At 39.5% G+C, this 20,041-nt stretch overlaps 1 long non-coding RNA gene across 1 annotated transcript; it reads right to left on the reverse strand.

Moving 5' to 3' along the window:
* Positions 1 to 14,379: 14,379 nt before the first annotated feature.
* On the reverse strand, positions 14,380 to 20,041 carry LOC122983406. The gene is made up of 4 exons (XR_006403675.1): positions 19,729 to 20,041; positions 19,172 to 19,256; positions 16,282 to 16,325; positions 14,380 to 14,592 (listed from the first exon to the last, which is right to left on the reverse strand). It is a non-coding gene; the product is annotated as an uncharacterized LOC122983406 (long non-coding RNA).

A 20,041-nucleotide genomic window follows, 5' to 3' on the forward strand; every position in this document is an offset into this window, starting at 1 on the left:
TGTTCAATATACCACAAAAGAGCTGACAGACACCAAAATAGAGCTGTGATAGTGGATGACTTTCACTTCCTCAAAGCTGATAAAACAAGACTTCAACACCTTTAAAACTATGGTATATTTATTTTAAATTATTTGAGGCCAAATCTTTTTTTTCATTTTACCTCAGAGATCAGCACAATTGTCCAAAAATGTGATTATAAAAATGCTGTTTAACTATAGGGACTCCCTTTCCTGTTATCTATAATAATTTAAAGTGAAATCATTCAACAGGTTGATCTAGCTACATCAGCAATATTGAGTTAATGATATATAATTTCTGAAAAGACTGCAGGCTATAAAATAAAAGCTTAAAGGTTAGTCTTTCTACTTTGGATAATGCTCCTCCTCATCTACAATCTGTATACTCCTGAGCTAGCAGGAATTGCTGGAGTGATTGACCCGCCTTCACGTTTTGATCCCGTAAGTTACTCAACGGGACAGTTTCCAAAAGTGTGATGCATTCAGTCCATGGTGATGAGGAATCATTTGGATAAAAACCCAGCTGATGCAGGTTGTGTTACATTAGGTACATGGGATTTCTTTTCCAGTAAGTTGTCAGTATTAATGGCTGTTGGTGTTTTAGATTGCTATGTCCCAGCTGAGTTATCTGTCTTCAAACCTGGAAGCCAAAATAAAACAGAAAACAGGCAACAATCAAATCCCAGTGGTCTTTAAATGTCCGGATGAACTTTCCAATAAGTGATGATGTTGCTATTTTTATCCTAAATGGCTGAAAATAGGAGCAGCAGGCCTTGGATCTCGTTTTAGAGAAAGTGTGACGCTTCCTTTCAGGGACACAGCTGCTGTTATGTGATGAATGCTGTGTGTGTGTGTCAGCATGTCTCTGTGTGTACATTTGTGTTCCTGTCTGCATTTCTATATGTCAGTGTGTATCCGTCTTTACCTTTGTGCATATCTTTGTTTGTTTCCTTTCCCGTATTTACAGATGATTTGTAGTAAACCATCTGGCTGCAGAGTTGAGGTTAATATGAGAACCTTTAGGCATGCCGGGCAGCGAGCCAAAGTACTGCAAACTGCCAACTACAAACCACAACCCCAAAATATTACCTGTAGTAATATGATACTTTGTTGATTCCTGTGGCTAAATTCTCTTTTCCTCTACAATGAGGTCACCCAGTTAGCTGCATTCAATATCTTGCTGAAGGACACTACAGCAGGGTGGATGGTGGCCAACATCACGATCCTCCGGTTGAAGAGACCAAACCCGTACATACTGTACTGTATCCAGTCTCATATTCAGCACCTGACACCCAGAGAAGACACTAAAGGTGGCACGAACGTGAACAAAGCAAGACTGACACAATTTCATGTTCAGTGAGGTGAAATGATGTTGAAAACATTCACTTCAGGGGAATAAATTCAGCTGGATAAAAGGAGTTTAACTGACAATGTAAAGTAAAACCCAAACAGCTTTAGACACAACTCTGTCAAGACTGTTTGCCTGTAAATTCTACCCATAAATGATTACTAACAGCAAGAAAAATGTCTTGATATTTATGAAAACCATCAGAGTTTTTCCTTCTTTCTTTCTTTTCTTCATGTACTGCATGTATCCCTTTTCATCAGCTGTGTTTGTGCTGAGACAGGAGCGAGGGAAACCCCCAGGAGTCTTTGGAAGTTAAAACTCTCCAAAGAAGATATTGATGGTACAAACAGCCAATTCAACGCAAACAATTCAACATAAAATCAACCAAATAATCAGTAAACTAAAATGTAATCAACGGTCTGCACACTCATACAGGTGCTCCCACTTATTCTGACTGATTTCACCTCAGGTTGAAGTTGGATGGAGCCGAGTTACTGATTGCAGTAACTAAAAATGATTTGATGAGGTCTCGACTCAATAAGCTTATTAATTATTCACAGTGAAGACGACCTATTGCAGCCCCTGCGCACCCACTTTACACCTGCACCAACAAGTCCTCCAAATTAAATGATAAATATGTTGTCCGACCAAGTGCACAGAACGACACACAGGAGCTTTTTCTAATCTTGTGTCCCTGTCAGCAGTAATCGGCAGGACAACATCATTTGTCTGTGCTTTCCAAAACCGTTACAAATCACTGTTAAAGTGTGGGTTAAAGTTTCTACTTCCTTAAAGTTGTCATCATGGCTACAATAACAACCATAGGGTTAAGGTTAGGGAACAATCGTAGTTATGTTGCAGTTGAAAACAGGAAACAAACTGCGGTCTCCTGTGGAAAAGTCCACCGTTGGGACGCTCCTCCTCAAAATTAGAAAATATATACGTCTGACTGCATCTGTCAGTCAAACATAAACAGTTTTTCTTGGGAGGACAGTCTCACTTGCACAGGTGTGTAAACTGAGTAAACTACTTCTCTGGACTGTGAGGATGTGTCCAAACTGTACTTGATTGACATCTCCCCTTCTCCTATTTGTTTTGTTGCACCTGTTAGGGCTGGACAAGCTACAACTTTGTTAGTCTTTAACCTGAGCAGGAGTCTAAGTGTCAGGTTATACTAGAAAATAACTAGTTAGTATGACGTTATAGAGCCAAAATGAATGAAAACACGTGTTTGGGTGCACAGGGCCATTAAGCCTCTATCCAAGCCCCAGAGCTTTATGAACCACACCACCCCTGCCATCCAGCGCAACTGTACCCAACCCACAGCCTTACAGATTGATATGTCTCTTGCCAGAGAGATGGGCAGAGGTGGTGTGGGTGGGGGTGGGGGTGGGGGTGGGGGCAGGGGTGAGGGTTGCTGTCAGCACAGATCACGCAGCCAGCACTGTGTCAGCTAACATGGTCATTGTTGCACAAAGCCAGGATTTAGATACAAGTGAGGCCTGGTACCCTGAAACAAGGGCTGGGCTGGAGAGGGGAGGGACGGAGGGTGAGAGTGAGGAGAAAGCATCTGGATGCATATCACCGTTATTATACTTATATGCTCCCATATGAAACTTAAAAAAGTATTTTTAAGGCTGATGATATTGTGTTATACTGTGCAGGGACCTGCACATAGACTGACAGAGGAGAGCAAAAGGGGGACTGAGGAGGGGCGGGGTTGTTGTTGGGTGAGGAGGGTGAGGGAGGATGGACAGCCCGGTTGGCATCGGGCGCGACATTCCACCGGACGCCAGCTAGCTATGCCCTCGTCAGCGCTTAAATGGGCCAGGAAAGTAGAGCAGGCTCTGTGTGTGTGTGTGTGTGTGTGTGTGTGTGTTACAGTGAAAAACCAGCCCATCCTCAAAAGAAAAATGAAAGTATAGTTGAAAATTCAGCTGGCAAAAGCGACCTACAGTTACGTTTGAACGACAGACGCCATCTAGCGGCCGTAGTAATTACGACCGAAGTGACGCGGTTCAGATGACGTCAATATAAAGCAGGGTGGGTGGATGATAGATGGATGGCAAAAAGTGGACTTAACTGCGGGAGAGCAGCTGTTTGCTTCCCATTTCCAACTGTGAGTGTCACGTTTCTGACCACGAGTTGGGACAGTTTTTTTAAAAACCGTAACTATGATTGTTGTGGTGTTTACTGTTGCCATGATGACAAAGGTTGCCTAACTTTAAGTAAGTAGTAACTTTAACCCACACCACATTTCAAGTGATCATCTTAACCCAAACCAGGATCTTTCCCTCGACCTATGTGGTCATTTAATTATGAGGATCTGTTGTAAAGAACATGCCTGGTCTCAGAGACGGAGGATAGCTACCAGTAGTCTATTAACTTTGATTTATGCCCACCGACGGCCACAGAAATGTAGTTCTAGTTTAACAGTTTAACTCAACAAGTCAACAACTTTTCTAGTAATTCAGACCACAAAGTATGTTATTCTGCCTTCAGATTGTGAGCTTGTGAGGTTGACATTTTAACATATGAAGGACAAGATGTGAATAACAATAATAACGGACGTTGTCTTGTTCCCTTTTCCAAAAAAAAAGAAAAAGGTTTAGTGATTTTGTGATTTTTTGCATTTCAGAGATACCGAGATCAAAAAAGGTTCAACAACATAAGTAATTTAAAAAGTAACTTTCATGAGCATCACAATGCAAAAATCCTAAACTCGTAAATTATCACTTACAAAGTCATGAATACCAAATCAGTGGGTAAACAAGACAAACACGATTCAACTTGACAGCACCATTACACCGCCAAACCGAGGAAACTGACTACAAACAGAAAATGGACGTCTTGGTGTCTTGATAGAAAATATAACAGACAAGGCAAAGGTGAAAAAAACTAAGTTATTTATTTATTATATCAAGACACCTCAGAGTGTATTATTGCCTCCTAGATGCATCACAGTAATCTGAGATGTGTTAGTTTGTGTGTCTTTGTGGGAATATGTTGAGTATGTGTCCTTAAATAGAACACTGTGCGCATTTCCTTCATGCAAGTGCATGTACACACACACACACACACACACACACACACACACACACACACACACAACAGTTTGGGCAGATAAACTAAACAGTAACTGAAAACTGTTGTCAGTGACACAATGCTCTCTTCCTGCCCCGGCTTCGCCTTGACCTGTGACTGGTCGACCTTTCAGTGTGCCGAACTGACCTCAGGCTATTAAAAGAGAGGAATGTGAGGATATGTCTTACTATAGGTTCCCTTTTAGATAGCTGGGGTTTATTGTACAGTTTGCATAAAGTATTAAACTAGTGGGACTTTAACAAAGACAAATGTCATCTGCACTACTTAAGATTCTGTGGATTTGCCTTGTTTGCTAAAATGAGCTAAAATGTAGTTGGATGGAAGTGAATTAAGAACAAAGTATGAACATTTTTTCCATAGAGAGAAATACCTGTAATTAGCAACTAAAGTCCAACATTTAAGGAGCCAGATCATTTTCTCAAGAGACACCAGAGCTAAAAGAACAGTGAGTATGTTACATTCATCAGATGGGCAGAAACACGACTTTAACAGGATGCTCATGTTGCTCTGTGTGCAGTGGACATATACATACTAAGTCACTTATCTTAAATTCTGTACTAACTCTGTTGTGACTATTTAGAAATTGTGTAAAAATGTATGTGTCTCTCACTACGTTTTCCTTGAACAGCTTTAGCTTGGACATCAGTTTCACAAGGTTTTTTTCTTTTTCAATTTTGTGATGCCACTTGCTACAAATGCTCAAAATCATTTACTTTTGGGGGTTCACAATATTCATTACTCAACTCACTACTCAAACTGAATTGAGGGAGAAACAATTTGCTGCTAACGAACAACAAGTGGTAAAATCAAGGAAAAAGAGAGAATAATTTTGGAAATGTGGGAACATCATAATATCCAGTTTATGTGTGAACAGTGAATTTACACATCTGGACAATAGAAATGCAGCTTTTGGCATGTTGACCTGAGAGAGAATCAACATAGATGTGTGTCTCTTACTTGTGTCCCAGTTTGTACAACAACGTTTTAGTGCAAGAGTAAGCAAATAAGAGGTGCAGTGTGAGTTTGATTCTGGCTAATTTGCAAAGTTGCATCGCTATTAGCAACCTCATCAATTGTTTTGTGATCACAGTATCACACATGACATCATATTCGGTATCATCACAAGGAGTCACAATAGAGTCAGATGTGACCAAGCATAAATGTCAGTATCAGCAGTCACTAGGACAACAAAAAAGACCAAATGACCACCTGGTCCACTCCAAACCAACCAAAAAACATCAGTAAGTACAACAAGTCCAACAAATGAACACACAGGATGGCTCCGAAGTATTAGTAGTACATTTAGGGGGGTATGTAGAATATAAAACTTGCAATCAAACTAAAATAATGTGAGAATTTAAGTGGCCTAACAATATTTTGATAACCACGAAACAACTGTCATAACTCCTCCAGGGTACGTACACGAAGGGGAGTATAAAAAGTAGAAAAAGTACTTCTTGAACTAATGTGTATTCAGTCTGCGAATGATCCACACGTATTTATTTGGTGGCAGCATTGAGCCACACCTCATATGACTCATCATCTGACTCTCTTCATGTCTCTGAGTCTCCATCTGCTGCCTCAGTGCAGGTCTTTCCAGGCATCAGCAACAGCTAAAGAGCCTGAATGTAAACGCTACTCTGCATTAAAAAAAAATGTGGTCCATCAAAACTGTTCAGATCAGTGAGCATATCTAAAAAGCAAAAATACATTTTCTCACCACAAATGTGAGCCATGAGTAGAAACAAGTTGAAAAAAAAAAACTGCCTAACTTTAACCAAAGTTTTACCAAAAATCTAACTCTATTCCTAATCAAAGCACCCAAAACTCAAGCATTGTAGATCATCTTTCCATATGACAATCAGGAGAAAATGGAAAGTCCAATTCATATTTTTATCACATAATACCATTATGTGATGGAGTAGCAGGATCTTCCAATTTTTTGTATAAACAAAACATTGTGCTACATAAATTTTGAGTTCCTTTTAGGAAGCTGTTGATCCAGACCGGTAGCCAAACATAGTTATTCGAAGTTATTCATCCTGACCTGCATTGGAGGAAGGCGTCCAGGTGACTCTGAATATTCCACGTAGACACTCACACATGGTCTGCAGGAGGAAGCCGGTGGAGGAAACACACCGATGGAGCAGCCCACACGCGGGCCTTGGGGCTGGGAGAGCTGGGCGTCAGAGCTGGGGGAGGCAGGTGGGTGTCGGACAGGATCCGGGAGTTGCTTTGACTGTTTGGACCCACGCTGGAGCTACACTGTCAGTGTGGATCACAAATAGAGAGAAAGACAGAGAGAGAGAGAGGGTGGAGGGGTCCCGGGGTTGGGAGAGAGGGATGGATGGATGGATGCATGTATTGAGAGAGAGAGACGGATGGAGAGCAGAGGGAGGAGGGGTGGATGGATCGATCGATCGAGAGAGACAGAAAGACAGAAGAAGAGAGGGACTGTCTCATCAGTGTGTGTAAATATCAACATATGGACCACTGAACTTTCTTTTTCTTCCACAAACCACCACAGAGTGAGAGATGGGTGAGACTTTGGGTATGTGTATGAGTGTGTTTGTGTGAGGGAGAGGCGACAGCAACGAGACAGGACAGAATAGGGGTGTATTAGCACTAGTGGACAGTCAGCAGTTTGCGCCGTCCCCCTGTAAAGCCCTGCTCCATTGTTTGTGGTGCTGGAGGCTTTAGCTGTGGCCCAGCAGGGCCTTGTTACTGGGCTTAGAGAGGCTGGACACTGGATACCAGTCAGACACAACCACAGCCAACAAGCCTCTGCTTATTGCAGTTTATTACTGAGTGATCAGAAAATTAATGTAAAGAGTAAGGCTTGCATTCTTCTATATTTTTCTCCTTTTCAACTACACCAAGACCAACAATGTGTTAGTCCATCTCTTAACACTTTCTGACCTGAGCCGGTCTGTACCTCTCAGCCCCGAGGCCATTGGTTCCTGCAGAAGATGTAAAGCTTTAAAAATTGTTCACAAATAATATGGTTTCATTTTTAGGAAAAGGCTCAACAGCTTCCTAAAACAACTGTAGTTTTTTGTTAATGTTAACAAAACAGGATCAATTCTTTGTTGGTTTTGATCTTTTCAAGGGATTTGTTGACAATAAGTCAAATCTGCATCCAGTAATGCTTGTATTAATCAAAACTTTGTTTGTATTGTGTAAAAAAATCAATAACACAAAATTGAAAAGTTTGTCTTGATTTTCCAAATTTGTGTTTTTTTAATATTTGTTCATTGGCACATTTTGTTTTTCATATAATTGGAGAGTTTTTAAAACAACTGAATGTGTTTTTGTAAAGATCTCTGCTGCTGGATTTGGGTGTTATTAATGGTATTTCATTATAAATAAAGTTTAAAACAGTTTGCTCTGGGGGGAAAAACACTGTGATGCTTGGAAGCAGGCATGATGATGGGCGGCCTCACAGGCGATCCAAGTTTTGAGAAGAGTTTAGATCCTGGTTCATTCACAGTAACCTGATCTCACTGCGAATTCACACTTGTTTTTAAAGGAAGGTTTTCTGATTGCAAGATATACAGTATATGACTCAAATGATGATGGTGTGGATTGAACCAGGTACATTAACAAAGCACAACCAATAAGAAAACAATACAATAACTGTACCTAACATTAACCGAACCTTGACCAAAAACTGAACAACTAAGCTAAACTAGCAGGCTTTGCTGCAAATTGAAGTGAATTAATTGAGATGTGTAGTTATGTAATAATCCTTTTCATAGGATATCATGTGAGCTGTTGCGAGAATATGTTGTATTGTATTTGTAATTTCAATTTATTGCATCAGCTGCTGATTTCCCCACATTTGTTTGACATTTGTTGATGTCCAGAAACATCAAAGAATGGAGCTCAGAAAATCGTTTGTTGCCATAGTGAGTGGCGTGCCGACTGGGGTCTACATGAAAATAACAAATCAAAAAAGAAGAAAGCCATGTTTACTGTTTTTTTTTTTTGGATAAAAGTGACACAATTCTCATTTGCATCTGTGGTGATTATCACTAGATGTGATGATTTGACCTATGTGACTGATGATGATGATGATGATGTAAGTCTTGCAACAAACAGGGAGCATGCTCATGTGATGGCTCCCCATCTGTAGATCCTCCACCACTATTTATTCCTTACCTCTGTCTCCATTCTGTCCTGTCTCCTGCTTATGTCACAGTCCTGCCCAGCCTTGCGTCTAATCAGAGGAAGAACAGTCTTCAGCTTCAATCCTCTTCATCTCTTCAGCTCCAGCCCTGTCACACAGCCTGGCTCATCCTCTTAGATGGTATTTCATGCTGCATCATGAGCTCAGGAGTTAAAGACCCAGGGAGTCATTTGCTCCTTGTAAGATCAGACCAAACAGTTCGTATTTTGCAAGTAGTTTTGCAGATGACTTGCATTTATTTAGCCACTGACGCTTGTGCTTTGTGTTCGGCCCAACATCCCACAGAAATGACAATCATATCGCACATTTCTGCAGCACATGATTTATGTAGAAATCCAATTCTTTAGTGAAGCACAAAGGAAGAACTGTGAAGGCTGTGATAGACATCCGGATTTTATGTAGAAAGCAGAGTTTGTGTTCAGTCAACCTACAGTGAATGTTACATTTACATTTAAATGTCATTTGGCAGACGCTTTTCTTCAAAGCGACCTATAAGCGGAGCGAGACAATCAGGCGTTAAGAGGACAGTGAATCAAAAAGAACTGTGGTACAAACTCTCAAGTAGCTGACCAGACACAAGTGTAATAAGAAGGAGTGCTGGAAAGTTTTTTTTTGAAATTTTTTATTAGATTATTATTTTTTTTATTTTTAATTATTAAAGATCCCCTCCAGACATGTTTAAAGATGTATATAAAATACTCTTTGCTTTGAATAATAATTTGTCTGATATAGTTTTTCCACAAAAAACGATTAAATTAAAATGGCAGCTTCTCCCTTTCCCTCATTAAAAATTTGAGAATCTATGAATATGCAAATTTTTTTCATATCAGAATTTGAATTATTGGACAAAAGATGTCTCCTACTTCACTGAAAAGTCAAATTCTTAGTGTTTGTGTGCTGGAGGCTTCAAGTTTTCACATCACATTTATGTAAGTTAAATATTGGACCAGGATTAACTTCCAAACTAGTTGTGATGTCACAAATCATGCTCGTAGGCCCCGCCCCTTAAAACTGGATTTTCAGTGAGCAAAGAGAAACTTTCCGCTTTCAACAGATTAAATGTGAAAACAGCCTTCTAGTGTCAAACTCTGCACATACATCATTCAGCACAGCGAAGCTCCAACATTCAACTGTGGGAACAAGAAGCAAAACACATTTTTGAGTGGAGGGGGGACTTTAAAGTAAGAAATAAGAAATAAGAAATACCACAAATAAAGTAGTTCAACAATCAACAAAGTGTTTAAAAGGTTAAAGTGTTGAGGTGTTAACAGATAGAGCCGAGTTTCCAGGCGTTTCTTGAATGCACCAATGGAGTCAGCAGACCGTAGGGAGCCGGGCAGCTCATTCTACTATCGTGGAACCAGAAACGAGAAGAGTCTGGATCGTTATTTTGTACCAGGCAGTGATTTTATTACCAGATACTCATTCATTTTTGCAGATCGGAGCAGACAAGAGGGGATACACCACCTGATAGGTGACTCATCGTAGGAGAGTGCAATTTGATTATTTCTTTCTTTTCTGATAGTTAGTAGTAGTAGGAAACATGGGGGGAAGAGTCAGAACATCAATATTGGACAAATCTGCAAAACCCCAGAATATTTCCAGTAACAACAACTGTCTTAACGTCCAGTTCCAGTGTTTTAAAGAATTCTTACTTTCTACAATATCTGTATACAGCAACTATAATGTGTGGAAGGCTAGGCAACCAACACTACTTGTTTAAGGTTACGGATATCCATCCTGACCTTCACATTCTTATTGCAACATAAAGGATGCACTACTTCCTGCAATGGCACTGAATGTCACCATTTGATATAAATCATGAGGTGCAGAATTGGCCGATATGGATGTAATTCCTATAGGGAACAGGGAGGGATACTTGCCTTGCACACATATTTGAGGAACAGTTAATGATTGGCATTGAACATTCAAAAATGTTGTCATTGAATGTAATCTGCATGCTACGGTATGTGAAACTATACTAAATTAATCTCAAATTAAACTGAAGCCTAGATGGGAATTTGGCCATTAGTTTCCTGTTATGAAATAAAGTGCTGCGAGAGTTTGACCTGTTAGACGTCACAGGCTCATTATTGTCATCAGGATTCATCCTCTGAGGACCAAATGTACCAAATACAATCATAGTTAATCAATAACTATTGAGATAATTCACTCTGGACCAACAAACTAATGTACACATTGGTAGAGCTACGCTGCTAACCTGAAAAACAAGAAATCCCAAATGCATCTCCATCAGGTAATTATTTAAATGTCTTAACTCTCAAAAGCATCCGAGTTAACCTGAGTTAATTTCTAATCATTAAAAAAAATGACCTCTAATTTAAGAAATTTGTGATTTCTACCCTGCAGAGTAAAAGAGAGAGAAAGTGTGTGATGCTTCATCAGGTCTCAGGGTGATAAATGTAGATTCTGTACTCATTAGAAGCAATGTTTGTCTGCCACATGCCTCAGTTAATCCCTACAAAGTGCAGAGTAGTTGAGAGCTGAGTCATCGAGGATGGATCCAGCACACGCACACACACACACACAAACACACACACACACACACACACGCACACACACACACAAACACGCACACACAGTTAAAGCCCTGAGAATCTTGTGGGTTTAACACAAAGTGACTCAGAAGGATCACACAGGTTTTCTTCTCCCGATGCCCACTCACAGCTCAGACCTGGAGGCTTATAACTCGGCGACGGCGCTCCTCTACTTTTCCAACCTTCAGACGGATGAATAATTTGTTTTGAGCATGAATCGTCATTTTGTGAGGAGCAGGACCGCAAGCAAACCAGAGCATACTGATGGAAGAAACCGACTGTTTGTTGTTGTTCACTGAGCAAATCTCAGTGGTTTCAACGTGATGATTTACTGTACGCTGCAACTTTTGGGGGCCACTCTGATTGGCAAAGATGCTCAAGCAGTCCCCCTGTGGAGGGCTGTGTTGTGAGAATGTCTGTCACAAACTCAAATGTGCCTAAAATTATATCTTTCGACAGGCAAATGAGGTAGAAAGTGACTATTTACTCTAGAACTATTTAGTTCTTGAGTATAGAAACCATTTACCATTCAACATAAGAATAAAAAGATAATGGGACATCTTTAGTATTAATTTTATTTCTTTTTTCCCTTATTTTTTCTTCTTTTCCTCCTGTCCTTCCTTTTAAAGAAAGCAATGTCTGTCCGTCGCTCAACCTTTCGACTCTCCGTCCACACTGAAAGATTGTTTTTTTGCCCCGCCAAAAGTCTCCAGAGACGAGTAATTCATAAAACTCAGCTTGTTGTTTCAGTGTATACAGGGAAAACTGAGCTTTTACAAAAATGATGACGTAAGCGGCTCAATGAGAGCTGTGTGGCATTTAAGTTAAGAACTCTGGGGGCCAACGGTGCTACATTTAAGCAGTGCAAACAAAGCAGGCAACATGAGGCACAAAAAGGCAATATTAGGTGCCAAGACAAGAACAAAACACAAACAGAGCAAGGACAAGACAAGACAGTGCAAAGATAAGGCAAAAACTGTGCAAAGATTAAATGCATGGATGTAGATGATGTAGCAGCTGAATGACTGCTGGTTAACATGTAGTGTTTATGAGCCGCAATTTCATACTTGTTCCGTTGTCTGATGACAGAAACAGAAAAAATATGTAAATGAGCACAACAATATTGTGTATTCGGCTGTTTTAAAACACAGTGTAGGTGACCAGAGTGAGCGAGAGGTGAATGAACGGAGGTTGAATGGGCCGTCACTTGGCAGAGTAACTGGTTTTCCACGAACAATAACCTGGAAACGCTATTGTGGTGTTTAAAATCTAGAGGGCTTAGTGTTGAAATAGTCTTTTGTTTCTCCTTTGTTGCTTCCATCTATTCATATGGTCTTATTGCTTTCCCTCTTTCCCTCTTAACTGCCTTCTTTATCTCAATTAACTGATCTGAGAGCAGGAAGATCCTTCATCTGACTTTCGATACTTAAATAGATTTTACTGCCAACATTTATCTTTTAGTCCAGCAAAAAGAATATTTTTATGCTGTGATATTATCAACATCACCTTGTGGGATTTGTGACAGATTTTATGAAGAGGCGTTCTTCGAGAGGCCCATCCATCATTGGAAAACAAGTTTTGGCAAATTCTCCTTGGTGCTTCAGAAAAATATCCTTTGAATTAACAAACTTGAGTGAGTCACAGCGGGGACCCGGTGAAACAGGTTGGTTCCAGCTCTTCAGGGCTATTTATGATGAATCGAATTAATGTAATTACATGGGAAATGTGCATGAGAAATTATCTAAATTGGTTGATTACGTTCAATTGCATATACAATGTTTATTTAAATCTCATTGAGATCAAAATCTCTTTTGCAAGAGGGACGTGAGTACAGCATGAGGGGACGAGGAGAGGGACTGAGAACGCAGAAACAGAAAGTTTTTTTCTCTTTGAGATCATGTCTCCTGTCAAACAAAATGAGACCTAAAGAGGGTTAAGGGTTGTTTTTGCTTGGCTTTTTAGCCATGCTAGTTGCTCTATGGATGGCAATGTTGAGCTGTGAGTCAGTCCGCAACTTTGTCTGGAATATCTCAACAACTACCAGATGGCTTTAAAGGCCTGCCATCCATTTTGGTACGGACAATTATGGTGACCTCAGAATGAATAGTAATATGTTTTCATCTTGCACCATCACATCAAAATTTTAATGTGTCAAATACTTTAGTTCATGAATGCCTGCAAAACTAATGACATTCCCATCAGCCTCAGCTGTGCGCTGTGTTTAATGCTGATTATGTGTATGTGTTTAGTGTGTGATGTCAAGAATGCTAAACTATGATGGTGATAATGATGAACAATGCTAAACATGAGCATGCTCCCATTGTCATTGTGAGTATGTTAGCATGAGGATATTAGCATTCAGGTCAAAACACTGTGTAGCAGTAAGAACAGCCCATAGTAGACTATTAAGATGGACGTAGTGAGGTTGGTTTGCACTGGAGCAGGTTTAAAGCCCAGAGTTGCAGCTTATGGTCGGTGCCATCTTTTCCATTTGGAGCCACAACCTTCCAAATAAGGACTGTGGGGTGTTGCCGCTCAGGCTCTGCCAACAAGCCCTGCTACCGAAGTGAATGCCAGCTTACTGGAAACACAGAGCAGTGCACACTTGGGCTCATGTTAGCTGCTTTAGCTAAATTGTGCTAAGAGGGCAGGCATCGTAATAAAGTTACAGTAAACTTACTGAAATATTGTGACAATAGCTTGACTCAGTGTGAGTCCTGGAGCCGGGGAGAGCAGCAAGTGAGCCACATGACATAAATGCTACTATAAGTCTTCAAATCTTATTAACAGAGCACCAGCACATTATTAGAGGGCTTGAATTTAGCTGTTGAGACCAAAATTACTCGTTGAAAAAGTTATTGACTTAGTATTTCTAGAGAGAAGTTGACACTTTTTGAATGAGACAATTGGAGACAGTGATTTTTTGGGGGGCTAGTATCTAGCGGCCGTCGGTGGCATTTAAGTATAAAGTACTTCTGCATTGGCTTCAGCCTCAAGCCGTGGTAGTTGTTGCTTGACTCTTAGTCTCGTTTAAAGCTGTTTTCCAGCATGTCTTCAGTTTCTACAATGACTGTGAGGTTGGTACAATGTTATGCTAAGCTATTGATGAATTATCAATACCATTACCAATGACAAAAAGACCCAGGTTGTATAAAAATAAAAAAAACCTTTAATGTTTGTCATACCTCTTGGATTTTTCATAATACATTTATGTAAGTACTTTGGTATTATCAAGTTTATGATTTAAAAAGCTGTGTCCTTGATGCATGAACAAAACTTCTTCTGAACACTGTATCATACAGTCAGTCCAGTTTGGTGCAGGGTTGTGATTTTGCAGTTCTTCTCTTGCCTGAAACACGGCTGCTTGATCATTCCTGGGGGAAAAAAGGGAGGGAGAGTCCTTCAGTTTAATATCAATACTCAAACATCAATACAACCTCAAAGGTTATAAGTTGTTTCAGGGTCCAACAGAGACAAGCAGCAAGTCTCTCTATTTAACATATTTTAGATATTCAGACTCATATTCACACGTAAAAGCAATTTAAATTTCCAGTTGGTCTAAAGCCGTAAAGTAATCCGTATTAGGAGACAACATTTGAGCAATTTAACCAGATCAAAATCCAAAGACTTTATATTCACTGCAGGTTTATTTTTCATTTATGTTTTGGCCAAGCACCACCCCTCTGTTCATGGGACAACTTTATTCAAATTACTAGTATAATAACTTCTGATAATATAAGCAGTAGCATTAGTTATTCAGTTATTTACATGTCTTTGACTATTTGTTTAAAAATAAGTTTTTACTGTTGGCTTATTGTAGTCGAGGAACTTTTATCAGTGATTTGTTAAAATTTAGTAACACTTTTAACTGAAGACATATAAAGTGAGAAATGTATGGCCCTTACAGGGTAGGTTCACAATTATAACAACAGTCAGGAGCCCAAATGAACATTGAAACAGGTTTTGCTTGCTGTAATCATTCCTCCTGTTCATACTGACTATTAAAAAATCATCTCCAAATGCACTTACAATGTAGGGTGATGGGGGACAAAATCCAAAACCTTGTTGTAAGAATAAATCTATTAAAAAGTTTATCTGAAGGTATTATAAAGCTTCAGCCATCTGGGTTGATAAAATAGTCAAATAGTTAATCAAATAAGTCTTTTTAGTACAGAATTTTATCCTGTTGTGTTTTCCTGTTCAGCTGCAGTGGAAGGATCCTATCAAAAAGAGAGAATTTGACACTAAAAAGACTGTAGATATCGACTTGATATTGACTGAAGCCATCCAAATTATCTTCAAATAAACTTTTAAATACATTTTTGCTCAGAAGAGGGCCTTTTTTTCATTTACATTGAAAGTGCATTTGGAGGGAATCATCTGATGGTCACTGTGAACAGGAGGAATCATTACAGCAAGGTACGAGGGTTGTGTTGTCTGACTGTTTCTTGTATGTAATGTGTTGATGTTGTGTTTTTTTTTTAATGGTAGAATAATTGCCAACCCCAACAGCAACTTATGGGTATCCTGATAAACAAATTAACAAATATGTCTGCAGCTTTGAAGCAATTATTAAAGTGCCTCAATCTATAATAAGCCATCAATTAAAAACAGAACAATTATACACAAGGTCAATAAACATCAGGTACAGAGATTTTTTTCAACCTGGCAAACAAAAGAGGCTCATTACTGATCAACAAAAGCATTATTTAATGATTAATTAAGCAAAAAAAGGTCACCATAGTTTCAAATGATAAAACCTATAATTTTATAAAGTTTGCCTCATAAGGAATTGGTAGCATAGTCACGTATCACAAGCCTCCAACCAGTGCTGAATATGTACTGGAGCTCCATTTCCTCCAGACCATGGACAGGTAGAATGAGAACCAGCCATGTGAAGGGACTCCACCGTTTACTGTTCGCACCCTCGTCACCACATCTGTCCACTGGGAGGACACCGTGGTAATTAAAGTGCAAATTGTGTTTTTTCATCCTAAAAACACACATACATACCGTCATATATATGAGGTTTATACATGCACACACACAGACACACACAGTACCTGCTTCAGTGTTGGTAATTTGGTCCATCCTGCAGCAGAAACATCTGCATGAAGAGTAACAGAAACAAGATATAATCTGTCACAACACTGCATAGTAAATTAGTGATGGTGTCTCTAATTTTACTGGGTGTTCCTCGGCAGCGCACACACACACACACACACACACACACACACACAAACACTGAAGCCGTCCCCAGGCAGTGAGACTCTTTCCATTACAGCATTATCTGGGTGGTGCTGCTTGATGCTGCAGCGATAAGTGCAGATCTGAACAAACTCTGAACAGTAAACTTCATTCACTGGTCATTTGCTTGTCTTTCAAATTAAAATTCTGTCTGCAAACAAACATGGCATCACTGTACCTACAGGTCTTACACTTATGTTGAATGCTTTTTCTTATTTTCTGTTTTTTTTTCACATTATTAGTTTTAGTATTAGTCTTCATTTTGCTCTTATGCTTTGTGCTTTATGCATAGTTGTTGTTTGTTAGTTTGCCTGGTATTTCAAAAAGCTACTTAACAAAAATCTTGTCTAGAAAGACAAAGTCATTAGCTTTGGATGTGGATCCGATAGTGCTGCACGCCCACCCCCACCCACCCAAAACAAGCAAACAAACGCACCCAAAAAACAAAAATCCCTTCCTGAAACATTTTGCTGAATTTTTGTCTGTGTGGCATATTTCATATAAACTGGCACATTTTTTTAACACTGTTTGCACATAAACCTGCAAACTTTTATAACATTTAACTTGCAGGAGGCACTGCAGCAACATTTATCATTTCAAATTACTTTAAGTAAACTAAGTGGTCCAGAAAAATTGGAGGTACCACGACAAGAGTGACCTTCACAGACCTTACATATTTTTGTGGAAAATGTGTAGTTCAGTGAACACACACAACCTGACTAGAGGGAACACAACTGGAACGCAACTGGGAATTGATTTTGCCCATCAGGTCTCACTGGTAGGCAATATCTCTACCCCTGCACCACCTGTTTTCATGAGTACCAATGGTGTTTTGGTGCATCAAATGCTGACAGGTCCAGTTAGATTTCAGTATAAACTTAAATCTCAACCTTCCACACACACACACACACACACATGCACACTTCATGGGTCACTGGATGGGTGGGGCTGGATGGCTTTGGATGCTTAACAGAGAGACAGAAATAACCTCCTGGGTTGGGCTCTGCTGCATTCCTCGGCCCCTGATGACACTGAATAGTTTACACACTGGGAAGTGACATGTTGGAGATACCTCAGGGGACGTGTGTGTGTGTGTGTGTGTGTGTGTGCATGTGTGTGTGTGTGTCCAGGTTTAGCTATTTGTGAGGAACCGCACTTGGCAGCCAACTATTCTTGATAGATGTGGCTGCTCTTCATAGTGAAAAAAGCTTTCAGTGGTTCAGATTAGGGCTCGGGTTAGAACTGAAGGTTCATATTAGACTTTGGCATATAGAGATTAGGGTTATTGTTACCAAGTATTCAGACCTAAAAGAGCAAGTGGCTGCATTGATGAAATCCAGTCCAATTCAAAATACAGTCAGATCTGAGAAACTCTGATCTAAGATGTGATACGGAGCAGACTGAGCAAGAGGAAGAGACAGAAAGAGAGAGGAAGAGACTGAGTGTGACGTAAATGAGATGAAACATTGTGCGTCTCATCATGGATTCAGTATATTTTGGTTAGAGTACACTCTGGGTCTGTGGGTGCGTAGTTATCAAAGAGCAGCCTGGTCTACAGTCAGCAGAGACTGGGTGTGTTTGATTTGCACATTTAGACACACCCATAAACACCCTGATCCAGTGGAACACGACTGGACATACCTAGTTGAAAAAAACTGCTCAAAATCTGGTCTAGACTGTGATTCAGACTAAAAAAATAAAGTACAAATGCCTGTACAGTAGGAGAAATTGCTTATTTAACTCCATTGTGATGAGTAGTATTTACGTAAGGTATGAGTGACACCTCCAAGACTTGTCTGATGATTTTTTTCTAACTTTTTGGTGAAATTCATAAAACTTTGTATAAAGCAAAACTCAGATTTTGAGTTCTACTGTTATTGAATCCCAAAGAACAAGAGAGATTGTGTTAAGTTTGAGACAAGAGAGGAGCTGGGAGACTGTATGACAGTTTAAACCTGCAGCAATGCTGCACACAAGTGTTTGAAACCTGCTACTGCAACATGACAGAATCAAAGTCTGGGCATTTTTTTTTTATTTTATTTTATGTGCTCCTAGTGAGTTCATGCCTCTAAATCTGCTCTGTAACGACTTGTCAGCATTCAAATGCTGTTAGTTGGAAATAAAAAGGAATTATTTTATTATTTTTTTTTATTATTTTAGTGTTTTATTTGTATGATTTATTTAGAATATAAAAAGCATGACAGATTAAATGTAATGATTGATTTGTTTATTGGCCGAATGATTGATTTAATACAAAAGTGCTATTATTCTATAAATTAAAATTCTCATCAAAGAGTTTCCATTAATTAGCGCTTTGTAGCATCACTCACTTCAACTCAACTTGAAATTGTAATATTTAAAAAGAAAATCTTTATGGAAAACAGCGTAAATTAGTTTAAATCCTAAATTAATTATTTGTCATTTGAAAATAAGAATGTGTAAAGTCTTTTATTCTGCTCTGTTAAAATTATGGATTGTTGCACTATTATTGTATTGTGTAACAGAAACTCATTTGTTTGACGAGATAATAAAAGTATTTATTAAAACTTTACAGATTTGAAGTTTTTCCAATATTTTACTTTCCCGAGTTGTTAAATCTGAAACTTTCTTTAAAAAAATCATCAAATATTTCTAGACACGAGTGACCTGAGTACAGAGAGGAGTTAAACAAAGTTGTATGTAGAAAGAAAAGTGAACATGTTGTACCTCAAACAGCCCGGAGAGCAGAGCAGAGCAGCGGGACACTAGAATGACATTAATGGAGGCTTTCATCTGGGCGGAGGCGCTGAAACTGTGAAGACAGCAGTTTGAGAGATGACCAACAATTCAACCACTGACCTCCTCACACAAACACACATTTATGTGACAGAATATCGTCTCTCCTAATTATAAAAACCAGAGGAGAGTGTAGGAAAACTGTATCAGGAATATGATATGATGGGTTTATTATTCTGATCAACAAGTGAAACTTTGATAATCACTTTGATTTGAAAGAGCTGTGGTGAGCTGCAGTGTGACGCCGTTATAGCTCACTAAGAGGCTCAGATATGCTGTGTCTAATAATACAATCATGTAGTCAAGGTCAACTATAAGTTGATGGCGCCTTGTATGGTAGTGTTTTGTCGGTGCGTTCATCCAATGAACCAACCGGAGAGTTCACAAAGGCGGACGCGAAAAAAAAAAAATTTTTTTTACAATTGACATTCAAATGAGAAAACATTTTTATAACTTATTGGACTTGAAATAAATTGATATTCTCATACCTTCATTCCTCTGAAACAGCCGCCCTGGTTTTGGAGTTTTGCCTGGAAACTTTGCAGCCTCACCCACAGAAAGTCACATCTTTGCGCACCGAACACCGGCAGCATCTCCGCGCACAGACAAACACAAACAAACGTGACTCCTCCGTGATTACGGCTTCAAATATAATTATCAAAACAACATAGTATAAATGCTGAGAAACGGCTCCCGTCCAGCAGTAAATGCTGGGCTTTGCGCCGCCATGTCCGCCCTGCTGACCGGCGCCGTTAACGCTCCTCCTCCTGCTGCGCGCTGGTGGAGGCCCGGAGGAATGAA

The sequence above is a fragment of the Thunnus albacares genome, chromosome 6, assembly GCF_914725855.1.
Source record: "Thunnus albacares chromosome 6, fThuAlb1.1, whole genome shotgun sequence".
NCBI classification, from domain to species: Eukaryota; Metazoa; Chordata; class Actinopteri; order Scombriformes; family Scombridae; genus Thunnus; species Thunnus albacares.